This window comes from Rousettus aegyptiacus, unplaced genomic scaffold (assembly GCF_014176215.1).
Source record: "Rousettus aegyptiacus isolate mRouAeg1 unplaced genomic scaffold, mRouAeg1.p scaffold_m13_p_3, whole genome shotgun sequence".
Taxonomy (NCBI): domain Eukaryota; kingdom Metazoa; phylum Chordata; class Mammalia; order Chiroptera; family Pteropodidae; genus Rousettus; species Rousettus aegyptiacus.
Genome location: NW_023416306.1, coordinates 125,116,640 through 125,131,294, shown reverse-complemented (window position 1 = coordinate 125,131,294; position 14,655 = coordinate 125,116,640). Strand labels below are relative to the sequence as shown.

The window sequence follows — 14,655 nt, the reverse complement described above, 5'->3', positions numbered from 1 at the left end:
ATAGTTTTCGTTTTTTATTACCAGGTGTCAGATATTAGCTTTCAGATCTTGGGGCTGTAGAGTGACGATCAAATTGTGGTTCTGGGACCAACAACACCAATACTATCTGGAAACTTGTTAGAAATGCAGATTCCCACCCCAGATATACTGAGTCCAAAACCCTGTAGATGGGGCCCACAGTCTGTTTTAAAGCCATCCAGATGATTCTAACATACGGTGAAGCTTGAGAACCACTGTTCACAGGGACAATTTACAAGCCAACCACTGGTTAGAACTGCTGGCCTCGGCCTTTTAGTTGGTGACTCATTAACATCGAGGCCTTAACTTAAGCCAGCCATCTGCTTTCCTTGGTGACATTTATTCACACCAGGGACTATAGTTATAAATCTTCATTAGAACACCATACACAAGGAAAGAGGGGGGGAATGGATTGATACTTAATTTGAAGTGTATGTGAGGCACCATGCTTGAGGCTATTGCTTGTTATCTCATTTAATTCTCACAAACATCCTGCTATGTAGGTATTATCATCTCTCCTTTGCAGATTTGGAAACTGCAGCTAGTAGAAGTTAGATGTGATCTTTTCTACAGATTATTTGCCCAGCTGTTGTTGTACATTTTACTGTTTTCTTCCTAGAGCAGCTGCCCTCAAACCTTATTATACACAACCAGGGTTCCCCTGGGAAGCTTGTTATAAAGGCAAATGCCCTGGGCTCCCTCTCAAAGATTCTAATTCAGGTGGAACCTAGGACTTCAGATTTTCATCAGGTGATCCAGCTGCCAGTGGCATCAGATCAGACTCAGAGAAATTCTGTCCTGGATCCACTCACTCTTGCCTCAGTGGTTGCCCCTCAAGGTTCCTCTGAGGTTCTGTGGTTCTTCAGTGTTTCATGCTCACAGGCCTTGGGTGCTGGATGGGGACTCGGGCAGAAGAAATATGAACAAGGGAGGAGTGAGCTTGGAAGCCTGCACAGAGACATCTCTCATATGCCTGGCTGTTTATGCTCACTCTGCTGCCTCTTAGAGAGTTTTCAGGCCATGTTTTGGCTTTGAGTAACTTGTGATCCTTTCTGACATCTACCCCAAATTGTGCAGCTTTTCTTATAGCAGCTTTACCCTTGAGTTGGTGGGGTGCACAGATGTGAGCAATTTTTTCCAGGCTGTAATGAATATCTCTCCAGCACTGAGTTACTTCAGCTTTTGAGGTCAGCAAAGATGTTTCATCTGTTCTATAATAGGAGCCTTTATCAGGGGTAGAATTGACATTTACTGAATGAGTTGTCATTCCATTAGGAGACAATGATTTGGTGCCATCGTGAAGGAAAAAAGTAAGATGCAAATTAAAAAAGAATCTCAAGTATGATGCCTGATATCCTTCATGAAGTGGCTTGCTGATTTCTGTCCAAACATTTAAAAGTAGCTACTGACATAAATACTCTAACGCTTCCATCATGTAAAAAAGATGAGCGTATCAAAAGATGGTGGAACTCTACCAGGCTTTTTTTTGCCCAGTGGAGAAGTCAGCAATGTTGAAATATTAAATTATTTTATTATGTCTTGTTTCCTGAAATAAAGAGTGGACAAGGGTGCAAGGAAATTTATGAAAGCAAACATTTCGGCTTTCTGGGATTCTCTGTATGTAAGGCAAATTATTTTTGCCACTAAGAAAATAACCAAGGTACGGGGTAGGTTTCTAAGAATAATTTGTTTTGCTACTGATGTTAGATTTGACAATAAGTGAGTGTAGTAGCTAGAGCTTCCATTTATTGAGAACTTACTATGTATTAGGAATTATACAAACTTCTCTCATTTAATCCTCAACAGACTTACAAAGTAGATATTATCCTTTATTTTATAGATGATATTAACAGGCTCATAAGGATTAAGTAACTTTTCCAGTGCTGGGACAGGGGTTTCCAGGGATGCAGAAGTTCCAGTGCTGAAACTCAGACAGTCCAGGGTAAACTGGGATGGTTGGTACCCTGAGTGCCACCCAGCTACTGACGGACAGTTATAGTTAGGAAGTAAGCCCAGTGTGTTCTGAACTGTCTGACAGATGGTTCATAATATTGAAACTTGCTGATTGGCCTCAGAGAAAGCCCGTCAGAACATTTCTTGGTACCCATTTTCCTCTATTTTACACACAGTTTTAACAAGTTTGGTAATTTGGTTTCCAGGCACCTTGTCAGTTAGAAACTGCACATTGGAAGGGGGAAGGGGTGATTTTAGAAAGGTGTGATTTCTGTCGTGAGGAACAGCTGACTGACAGCAAAGGTGTGGGCAGGGAGAATGAAATATAAACTAATGAAAGATGAAATCAATACAGAGACAGGGGCAATATACCTTAATAAGAAGAGTTATTATTGAAGACTTAGTATGTTCCAACACTGTTTTATGCACTTTTTAGGTATTACATAATCAAATTATTACAACATAGTCCTGTTCCGCAGATGAGGAAATTGAGGCATAGTGGGATTAAGTAACTTGTTGAAGGTCACGCAGCAAGAGGGTGGTAAAGTCAGGTTCAAAGCCTGTCTCCAGAGCCCAGGCCCTTAACATCCTGTCTCAGTGTCGCGACGTCCTAGATCCTAAACACATAGCACAGCGAGTGAATGATGTTTATTGTGATGGCCTGAACCATTTGAGAGAAAAAAATTTAAAACACAGGCATTCTGTTTTATTTTGTATTTATTAATTTTTAAAATTTTATCGTTACACGTAGACATAGATCTACAAGGCTTGTTGCAAAAAAAAAAAAAAACAAAACAAAACAAACAAAAACCATCAGAGTCCCTTCCCCCAACTCATTTCCTCCTCCCCAGAGTCATCCACTTTCAATTCTTACAGTTAGTTGATTCTTGCTGGTAGTTAATCCCATCTCTAAATGTCATACGTCCATTTCTTTGGTCAATTTTTCGGCTTTAGGAATTATCTATTGACATTTGACTGTGGAAGAAGAGAATTTTAGCTCATTTCTCCACCTGCCCCTGCCACGCATGTATATCATTTCCATTCCCTCCTTCTCCCAACAGTACATCATAGTTTTTAGTTGGATCAGTATGTTGTGGGCTCCTTTTTTTTATCTTTAGGCCTTTCCTTCGGGGTTAGGAAGGTTATGCAGAGATAATATCATGTGAACACTTACCTATGGAGAATGTGTGCATTCTGGAAGTTAGCATGTAGGTGGGGGGGGGGGTGGGTGGAAGTATCTCAGTATTTACTATGTAGCGTCTCACTGCCTTCCCCTGTCTCCACTGAAGTGTCTCCACTGATTTGCCTTCGAGGGCCTCCAAGAGTTTGGCCCTCAGAGTGTCTTTCTCTTCAGAGAACAACCTTTGACTTCTTCCAGAGCTGGAGGAGCCATAAGGCTGGGATCTAAGCAGACTCCCACCATTTTAGCATAAGAGCCATTTTTAGCCCCAATGTTACCCTCCTTCACCTCCAGAGGTGTTTTTGGCTCTGAAAGCCTGAGCTTTTCTGGAGATTCTGTGATGAGTTGATTCTTGGCTTCCCCTATTGGCAGATAAGGTGTCAGCTTTGCTGGTCTGCTAATTGGTTACCTCTTGTCCATCTACTTTCTAGCTTCCAATATTTTGTCACTCCTATTTTCACTTGCTTTCTCTATGTCCTAGTGGATTTATGTCTAAAAGAAATAAAATTCCCTTTATTGTGATACTAGTGAGATTTGAGGAGGTAGCAGAACTAAATGTGTGTGCTTTGTAAGCCCTCTTTACCCTGAAGTCTGAAAGATGTTTTAGAAACCTTTCAATGCAAGGGAGTCAAAAAAAGGTTTTGTTGCTCTACTGGGAAGACCGATAGTTTTGTGGAAAATGGGGTGGTCTAGATTTTACTTGCTACTCAGAGTATAGTTTTAGGACTAGGAGCATCAATATTACCAGGGCATTGCCTGAGTCCTTGTTAGAAATGCAGAATCCTGGGCCCCAGCCAGACATAATTGAATTGGAATTAGCATTTTGGCAAAATCACTGGAAGAGTTCTATGCATGTTGAAGGTTGAGAAGTACTAATGTGAAACTTAGCCTACTTCTACTGTAGACTAAGTTGACTCTAATGAATTTTAATCTGGGATTTTAAAATCTTGGTACATTCCTGTACTAAGTTATTCTCCAAATTGTAGAGGTCGCCACGAGATAAAAGGTATATAAGTTTTTATGAAAATGCACCCTTTCTCCCTTTATAAACTCTTGTCTGTACATCTGAGCCAGTATGAGATGCGAAACAAAAATTTTGTGTCAGACTGGTTATGTTCAGGCTTTTTTAGTTGCCCATGGTTCTCGAGGTTGGTGATGGGATTTTGTAGACTGGATAGGCTGAGTCTCCAGTCACACTTTTTGGTGCTAAAGTGAGAGGGCAGTTTCTCCTAAAGGCAAAGGATTTTTATGTCCAGCGACAGGTAAGTGGTTGTAGGATGAGTGAATCAAATAAGACACAATTTCTATCTTCAAAATATTAACCAACCAACAAGAAATAAATTAGATATTTATCATAGGGGTTGACCAGTTCAAGGAAAGTGTAAGCACAGAGAAGGGGTATCTAACTCAGCATTGCTCCTGTGAAGAAGGCGCCAAAGGGCCGAATCTCTTGGTGAATAGAGCTTGGTGGGTTCAGAGCAGTGGCTCTCACTTTAGCACATATCAGAATCACCTGGAGGCTCATTAAAATACAGGCAGCTGTGCCCATCTTTAGGATTTCTGATTCAGTAGGGCTGGGGTGGGCCCAAGAATGCGCAATTTTAACAACTCCCCACATGATACTGATGATGCTAAATTAATATTTTGAAAACCATTGGTTAGAAAATTACAAATAGTTCTGGTAGCTGCAGTGAGGAGGCAGGGAGAAGGGAGGGAGGAGGTAGAGAAAAGGGAGGCAGGAGGCAGAGAAAAGGGAGGCAGGAGGCAGAGAAAAGGGAGGCAGGAGGCAGAGAAAAGGGAGGCAGGAGGCAGAGAGGAGGCAGGGAGCGTTATGCAATCCTGAAGGCAGAAACTTAAGTAGTAGGGATTTCATCGTGGAAGTTGCGGGGAGCCATTGGCAGGTTTTACAGAGGAGAGTGATAGACCCCCCCTTTTGCCTTTTGCAAAGATCACTTTGGGTACAGTGTAAAGGGTGGATCAGTGGCAAGGCCAGGTTAGGAAACCAGTAAGTGGTTGGTTATAGCCGTTCAGATAAAAAATAATAAAAACTTGGAATAAAAGCCAGAGGAGCAAAAATTCCTAGAACTGGGTGGTCGGTTGGAAGTAGGAGGGGAAGAGAGGGAGGAGTTTATGTGGACCATCAGATTTCTGGCTGGGTGTGTGTGTTGGGACTGCGTTAAGCAAGACACAGGGAGAGAAGTGGAGGTGAGAGTAAAGGAGGTAAGTTGAAGACCGGACATGTTGAATTTGAGATGCTAACAAGCTATCTGGGTGTCCCCTTCCTCCAGACAGTTTTACTTATGGGTCTGGAGGCCAGTAGTGAGAATTCTGGGTAAGTCATCTAGCCCCATCTCTTCTGCCACTTTCGTTTGATGTCCTTTATTGTTTGGATCAGGCATTGTATTTGCAAATGTATCACCTCTGAAGGGCTCGAGAATGAGATACTTTTAAAGCTGTTCAACTTTTTTTGATTGGGGAAAAGGAAAGCTTTGAAGTCCTAGTCTTCTAACCCTAGAAGAGGTTAATACGGCCGCCTTCTGTCTGAGAGGCCAGTCAAATTAGGTTTTAGTAAGCTTGAAAGGGTAAAATCACTTGACTGGTCTGCAGACCACATGACAAACAGCTGAGACTAATTAGCTGGATTGTGGGTTTTTATAGAGATGCCTGATTTTGAAAGTTGATGAAGCAAACTGCTTTTCAAAAGACTCTTTTGAAAAACCTTTGCAAGTCGGCTGTTCTGACTTTAACATTTCTCTTTGCATTAGACAAAAAGTAACCTTTCCGAAGAGGACATGTGATTGGAAGTTGTCTAATTGTTGAAGTGTTGGGAGGTCCAGTCTTGAAGGCTTAGGAAAACAACCAACAGTTTGTACTTTGTCAAGGTATGTTTTTACATTTATCTTCTCCCTCCCCTTCTTTTTTGGTAGAGGTTTCAGGTTCTGCCACTTTCAGGAACTTATAGTATGGGCAATTGAACACAGAATGCCGTTGCACATATTAGTGTGTTTTTAAACCGAATACTTCAAGACGTCTGCTAAATTTCTTGGGTTAAGTTTGAAGAGTATATTTTTTGTTACTAGAGAGTGGGTATGAATACTGACTGCATTTTTTCATTCTTTTCTGTACTTTAGTAAAGTAACTGGTTTTTATTCTCAGATAATTTGTTAAACAAGAGCTGATTAAGAAATTAAATTGCTCGAAGAGTCTTGTTCATCCTGAGGATCTTATTCACAAAAATTCAAGCTTATTGGGGATTTTTGTTGTTAATATTACGAATAGCTTTAATGGAGGAAAGCGTTATGTTACATATGTGTTTTAGTATAAGGTGTATATTTCTCCTATGAATTAAGTTTGCCTTTAAATTAATTTTGTTAGGTTTGGTAGTGGCATTGTGGTTATATGAGGAGAGGTCCGTATATTTTAGGACTGATGAGTGACAGTATGCAGGAGTGGAAGGTCTGGGTGATGAGTCGGATGGAACATTTCATTTCATTATACAATTCTTTCTTTTGAATATGTACGGCTCGTTTTCTAGGGCTGCTATGACGAAGTACCACATGCTAGGTGGCTTGAGCAATGGAAATTTGTTGTCTAACAGTTCTAGAGGCTAGAACCTTAAGATCAAGGTGTCGGCAGAGTTGGCTTCTTAGTGCTGTGAAGGAAGGATCAGTTCCAGACCTCTTTCCTTGGCTTGTAGATGATTGTCTTTTCCTGTGTTTCTTCGTATCCTCTTCCCTTTATGCGTGTCTGTGTCCAGATTTCTTCTTCTCATAAGAACGCCAGTCATATTGGATTAGGGTCCATCTACTTGATTATCTCTCTACAGGCCCTCTCCCCAAGTAAGGCCACATTCTGAGGTCCTGGGTGTTAGGACTTCAACATATGAATTTGGGGGTTACACAGTTTGACTCAGAACAGATAAGTCAGAAAGATTTCGTTATATTACATTTTAAAGATTTGCCTCCTGGCGCTTTCAATAAACATTTATCAAGCCGAGTGTCTAGGCTCTGCTGGATGTTGAACATGTGAAGATGAATGGGACATGGCATCTGCCCACTACCATTGGTTAGAGCAGGTGTCTGGATGTAGCTTCCTGCGTGTGGGCGTGTGTGTTTACTTATCTCTTCCATCATGCTGTGGCCACTTTCACAGGTGGGTGTCCCTAGGGACACCATCATAGCCCTGCCTCATGGGCAGCCTGGTATACTTTGAGAGGCACCTGGAAGGCCTCTCTTTCTTTTGAACACCTTTGAGATAGGAAAGGATTGGAAGGACCCTTAACACTCATGTAGTCCAACCTCCTTATTTCCCAGGTGAAGAAACCAAGGCTGAGAAGTGCTAAAGTCTTCTCCGAGTCAGAGCCAAGGCAGTGTCTCGACTTCTACTGCAGCATGCTGACATGTCAGTTTGTTTTCTTTGCCACATGTTCATGCTTTTTACCTAGGAGTGAACCAAGAATCCCATTATCAGACGTCACTGTGGAAAATAGTCTTATAAAAGGGTGGCATTCTCTTCTCTGTCAGGGTTCTTGGATTATATGTACAAAAAATAAATAAATAAAGCTTTGGGGAAGAGTGTTTATTCATGAGGCCATTTTACTCCATAGAATGCCCAGGTTGCATTTAATGCATCCCAAAGGGGTTTACCCTCATCTTGGCTGTTTTCTCTTGCCATTTTTTTCTTGCTCTTTCCAGATATAGTGTTCAGTGACCCAAGATGAAACAATTTTTTTTCTTTCTTGCTGCTGCTGCTGCCCACAGGAACTGTGGCAGAAAGAGAATGTTGATGAAACCCTGCCAGCCAGCAGGATGCACCATGGCAACTAGGACCTGCACACGTTAGCTCGTCCTGGAGCCCAGGGCTGCCTCTGCTGCTCTTTCAGCTTCTGCCCTCTCTAGACTTGCAGTACCTGAGTTCTCAAAAAGGAAATGCTTACTTACCACTTCCCTCAGTCTCTGTTTTCTCTTTTTAGGATTAAAGCTTCCTGAGACATCTGCCCGTCTTTTGCTACTCTTCCCTTCTTCCTCCTGAACTTTGTTTGTTTGGAGCTAGAGCTCAGGGTATAGTGTACGCGATAGCTGATGAGTCATGTAACATGCTCATTAAAAACAAAAGCTAATCTTTGCGGAAGCCATCATTCTTTTGTGCTGTCTTTGCAAAAGTACCTGCTTTCTTCTGCACTCCTGGTGTTGCCGTAGCATAGTGGGGGCCTGGCTCTCTGGGCAGAGCAGAGGCTGGATTCAGTGGGGATGGGAGGGTAGAGGGGTGATGAATGAGATGAAGGTGCTGCTCGAGAGATGAACTTGCATTGCAACTGCTTCACTGGAAGCAGGAGCTGCTTTACTCAAACACATGCAAATCATCCAAGAGCTGAGAGCTTCAATTTTTAGTTTGTTTGTTTGTTTTCCTGTTTTCTCCATTTTGTGCCTGATTAGGTTTGTCTTCTCCCTGATGTAATCTGCTCAGGGATCTTTTAACTATGATTAAGAGATTAATCACTCAGCAAATATTAAGTGAATCTCCTTTTTTCACAAGGAGAAAGCCCAGACTACTTTAAGCTCACACCTCTGTGCTGTGGTGACTGACTCAGCCTATGGACTGACAGTTGTCTGAAAAATCTCCTCATACCCTCCTTGGCTCTCTCTTTCTGCTCCTTCCATTTTAGCTCTCTCTTCTCTCTAAAAGACCATCTTATCTCTTCCTTGACCTCAGAAAATCAACTATGTTAATGATTCTAAAATCCATATTGTTAGCCTTTATTTTTCTTTTGAGCCCTTGTTCTGTTTTCCAAATGCCAATTAAACCTAACTTCCTGGATATCCCTGAGATGTGAGGGACATTTAACTGGTTACATACCATACAGTATGATGTAGTCGAGAGTATGTCTGGGTTCAAATCTTGGCTCTTTTATGGTCTATGTGAGCTTAGAGAATTTACTTAACTTTCCTCCCGTGCATCAATTTTCTTATTTGTAAATTAGAGAGCTCATGGGCTTGTCGTGAGGCTCAAATGAGTTACTGTTTTAAAGGGCTTAGAAAAGTACTCAGTAAGTATTAGTTAAATCATCTCAAATGATCTTTTTCTCTCTTACTTAATGATAATACCATTTATTCAGTTACCAAACTAAAAGTTTGGGTTATCTTTAACTCCTAGACTGGTTGGTTAAGAAGTTATTCTGATTTTTCTACCTCCTAAATATATCTTGAATTAATCTCGTGCTTGTCATCCCCACTGTCACTGACACAATCACTCACCATCTCCCCCCATAGCCTTCTGATCCTCTTGCATTCTCAGTCTCCACGTGGCTGCCAGGAAGACCTTCCTAAGGCACACGCTTTGTGTTCCTCTCCTTTGTAAAAGCCTGCAGTGGCTTTCCACTGCCCAGAGGGGAACATGCAAACATGTTGGTGCCACGGGAGAGTCCTTGCAGACCGAGGTCCCAAACGTCCATCTTTCCAGCCTCTGTTTGGACACATCCTCTCCTGCCCCTGTGCACACTTTAGCCGCATCCATTTGCTGGGTCCCCTAAATGCATCATAACCTTTTCTGTGTTATTCCTGTGCAAGAACAAATGCTCGCCCCGCGCCTCCCCCTCACTCCCACCCTCCCAGTCAGTCACCCAGCACTTGCTTTCTTCTCATGTCTCTAAGCCTGATCTGAGTTTAGACCATTGTACTTTAATGTCAGAGAGTCCTACCTAATCCCATCAAAAATCAGTTGCGCCTTTCATCAGATCGACATCAATGATCATTTTGTTGATAGTTTCTGTTCTCTTTAAAGGATGATGCTTATTTGACTTATGGTGTGAAGTCCTTTACCACATCATCTTGTGAACTGTCTGTTCAGTACTGGAAAGGGAAAAACAAAATGTAAAATTTTCAGTTGTTTAATAAATCATTAGAATTAGTGGCTAAGTGATAAATAGAAGATATATATATATATATATATGAGGTCACTCACATAGTGAAAAAAATATTAAGTATCAATCTCAAGGTGTGTAAGAACTTTGTGAAGATTATTTATTGGCAAAATTTTTAAAGGCATTGAGAATATGTAAATGGAGTGATATACTTGTATATGAATAGGCAGATTCAATATCTTGAATATGTCAATCTTCTCAATTTGAGCTATAGACTTAATGCAATTCCAATTAAAGTCTCCATAAGGTTTCTGAGGACCTTAGATGGAAGGGTGAAAGGTCAAGAATGTCCACAGTAGCCGGAAGGGACTGGTTCTCTCGGATATAAAGCTGTATTATAAAGTCATAGTAATGAAGGCCTTGTGACTCTGGCCCAGGGGTAGTGAAAATGACCAAAAGAACAGAGGAGAGAGCCCTGAAATGGATCTGCTCATATATGTTGAATCACTAGGGAAAGGACAATTTTTTTTTTTTTCAATAAATGGTACTATGACAGTTAAGTATCCTTCAGGAGAAAACAGTGACATTGGATCCCTATATACACCACAAAAGATTACTAATGGATAAAAGACTTAAATATGAAAGGCAGCACCTTTAGAAAATAATGAGAAGAATATCTTTATCATGTTAGGGAAAGGAATTTTCAACATGATATAAAGAGAAATAACTATAAAAGAACAGATTGATAGATTTGGCTACTTGAAGATTGAGCCATTTAAAAAGTAGAAAGATGAACCAAAAACAGGAAGAAGATATTTGCAATGTCTATAACTGACAAAGGACTAGTATCAGGAATATATAAGAACTCTTTTCTATAGCTCCATAAGAAAAAGACAATCCAATATAAACACAGGGAAAGACATGAATGTGCTTTTCCATAAGACAAAATTGAATGGCCAAAAAATTTTAAAAAGATGCTCAACTGTATTAACAATCAAAGAATGCTAATTTGGATCACAATGTGTTACCATTTTGAGAAGTCTGACAACAAACACCAAATGTTGTTGGAGATGTGAAGTTGAAGTTGGGAATGTCAAATAACTATCCTAGACAAAAGTTTGGCGTTATCTTGTGCTATCGAACATGCATATACCTATTCCCCAGGAATTTCACTTTTTGTGTTTACTGCAGAGCAGAGCTCCTCCTATGGTGTGCCCTGAAATGGTTCAGAAGTGTGGAGATACTGAACCCCTCTTCTCTCAGTGTGGGTGGGCAGGGGCTGGCATTGCTGAAGCGCCCAGATCTGTTGCCCTTGATCATGAGCATTTTCCCCAGTTTGTCATACAAATAGTGTGGAAAAGGTTGAGAAGAAATTTCCTGGAGAAACTCTTGCTGGCATGCATCTGGAGACACACACATTCATATTTGTAGCATTATTATTTTTAAAAAGAGCAAAAACATGGGGGATGTGGTTTAGTTAATTGTTCTCTGAAAACCCACAGGCATTAAATAATTATAGAAGGTTTTGATGTGTCATTTCTTAACATCAGTGATAAAAATGGTAACTATTGTAAGCCAAGTGTGTGAGAGAGAGGCCAAAGGAAGATATTACACCTGGCCAGTATGTATTTTCATTAACTTGTAGTCAGGTGGGTGATGTATGATGATAGGCAAGGTCTAGGATTTGAATCTGAGTAGCTGCCTTAATAAAGATTCCTCAAAAGAGAGAATGTTGTGGAAGCAAAGTGACATCCAGTTGTCTTTGCTGACATTGTCCTTTTACGTACTACCAGATAAGTATCTTATGACAGAGGAATGATGTCTACAAATGAAATTTCATCAGAACAGCGGCGACCGTGTATCATGTTCTGTGTAATTTGGTTTGGTCGAGAACTCCGTGCTGTGATCCTTGGCCTTGCATGTTCCCTATTCTGTGGTTTGTACAGTCTTGACTTTCCTTTTGGACCTTTTACTGTTGGCTCCTCTGCCTCTGTCCTAAGGACTGAGATAAATGTAGGACAATAGAGAATAGGGATGGTTTTCAAGCATTTCTCTGTGACTCCTTACCCCTCAACCTGTTCTAATCCAATCTCATTATCTCTCTCAAATTAATGTCTCTTTGGCCCCTTTATCTCATTCCCACTGCTGCTGCCTTTGTCTAGGCTTTCGGAATGAGAGGTGATACAGGGTAAGCTGCCACCTTTACCCCATTTAACTTTCTCACAGCTACTCAAGATTTTGAACCTAGAATCATACAGCATAGAATGTTTGTGTAGTGAAGAGGCCATTGAGTTCAAACCTCTTATTTCATGTTTGAAAAAACAAGGCCTGGTGAGGGGCGGTGACCCATTGTGGATCACACACAGAGCGTAGGAGAGCTGGAACTAGAACTCCACACTCTGACAGGTAGTCATCCAGCCCTCAACTTGCCACATTACTTTGTTAGCATTCTCTTGAGTTTACAGTTGTGTATTTCTCTTATGTCTCTCTGACTGTAAATTTTGAGGGTAAAAATGACATTCACTTTTGTAGGCTCTGGAGTAGTTAACAGGGCTTCTCAATACTTGTTAAATTGAAATCAAAACATGCTTTTGCACTGAACATGCTACCTTTCCTAATAGTATCTAGCCAAATCCTTCCTGACTTTGAAGGTGCTTAACTCAGGCCCTGGTTCCTACGTGAAGTCCTGGTCAGATAACTCCCTCTTTCTCACCTCCCAGGGTCTGCTTGTCTTATAAAACCACCATCTTACATGTACCTAGAAGTTTTTAGTTTATGAAATGCATTCACATAGTGTATCCTTTATTTCTTCCGATAATCTTGCTAGATAAATATTTCCATATTGAAGAAGCAGGCTGGGAGAGGTTACATGACTTGCCGTAGGTCGCACAGCTAGGAAGTAAGTAAGTAGCAGAGTTCAAATGTTCTGACTTCAAGCCCATTTCACTTTTGATGTCCTGTACTAGGGGGTCAACATGGTGCACCAGACATTTCGCAAACTGATGATCTTATCTTACTTATGTTGTGTTGAAAATGAGTTCATTTTGTTTCCTCAGCCCAGTTACCAACTTCTTAAGGGCAGTGGCTAGCTCACATATTTCTTTCATGCATTCATAGTTGCCAGCACAGTGCTGGGCACATAGAAGTTGCTTATCAAATACAGTTGAGTTGAATGCAAATATAATTTAATTCACAGAAAAAGAGCAGCTGTCACTGGAACCCCCAAACAAATTTTGAGTCACTCCTGAATGAAATCAGCAGGGAACAGAGGGGACTAGGGGAAGGAAGAGGTTTTTTGGATAAAGCCAAATGGTTGACACCATTAGCAGTCAAGTAACAGCTGGCCTGTTGTCAGTCCAGTCGTGGAGAAGCAATACACAGAAAGACAGTCTTCAGGAAGTAAACAAGTTTGCTGGAGAAATGAGACACTCATGAGATGGGAGAGGAGTCGTTAGAAGTAGCATACAAATTAAGCAAGGTAAAGCGCTTAGATACATTGAGAAGATATTGGTTAAAGGAATATCCAGAGTAGGATGTGGGTCATAAGGACAGGTTTCCAGGGAGTGAGTGAGGTGGGCAGAGAAGCATTTGGCTTAGTTCGTGATCATTCTGTTAATTACTGAGGCTGTGGTAAGAGGAAAATAAATAGGCGAGGATGTTTTCATTGAAACAAATTCCCTTCCCTCTAATTTACTATGGCCATCAGTAGGACCTCAGCCCTGAACCCTTGTGGTCAGAAGTGAAGGGAACCCAATTAATTATATGTGTCAACTGTTCACAGAAGTGTCTTGTGATGACCAACTCCATGGATTTTCTGGTACTGCCCCATTTCACAGATTCTTGTGCATTTGCCCTATGCAACAACAGTGAGATGCTTTACTTTGACAACTAATCTATCTTTCCAATCCTGCCTTTTTCCGAAAGGGTTGCAAAAGTCCACTGACAAACCACATGCCCCAGATCACACTATATTTTTTGAGTTCATAAACATTTTGTATCTAAACAGAAGAGTTTTTTCACTAGAATGCATGTGGAAAATGTCCAATTTCTTAATAGAAGTACTCACGTGTTCTTTTATGAGCTGCCTTCTCCAGAGAACATAAGATTAATACCTTTTAGATTAGAAGTAGAACTTTAATATCTGTTCCTTCCTGTGTCAGAAATGTGAATAGTGTTAAACTATTTTAGAGGAGTTTAAGGAATGTGTATCTCAATGCTTAGAGGCACCAGCAATTAAGGAAAATTATTTCAAATTAAAACTTGTAATTTCTATGCAGCATAATTTTCTCTATCACATTCTATGCAGTGGACTTTAAAATGTAAATATGTAAAAACTTTACTTGGATATTCATATAAATTTTTAAGATGATTTCTCATTTCTAGGAAAATTGATTAGTATCAACTGTTAGATGTTTTAGTTTATTTTAAGTGCTCAATAGCTATATAGCAATTGTATTTTTATGTGAGGTAAAAATACATATGGGAAAGTTTAATTTAAAAAGGATACCATTGATAGCATCATTTTTTTTTTAATGGAAAGATAATTCCTGAGATCAAAACACTCAACTTACAAATTTGGGCAATCAAATTTGTTACTATGTGGAGGTTAACTTTATACTTTAAAAAGTGGACTTATTAAACTACG

General features: G+C 40.5%; 1 protein-coding gene across 2 annotated transcripts in view; it reads left to right on the top strand.

Annotated features, from left to right (window-relative positions):
- Positions 1-14,655, top strand: part of RAB27A (RAB27A, member RAS oncogene family) — a 62,243-nt gene that overhangs the window by 8,920 nt on the left and 38,668 nt on the right. Inside the window, exon 2 of one of the 2 annotated variants that reach the window (XM_016158156.2) lies at positions 5,917-6,033. The exons of the other annotated variant lie outside the window; for it this stretch is intronic. The gene's annotated coding sequence lies outside the window, so the exon portion shown is untranslated. The remainder of the gene's footprint in view (positions 1-5,916; positions 6,034-14,655) is intronic. 2 annotated transcript variants of the gene reach the window in all.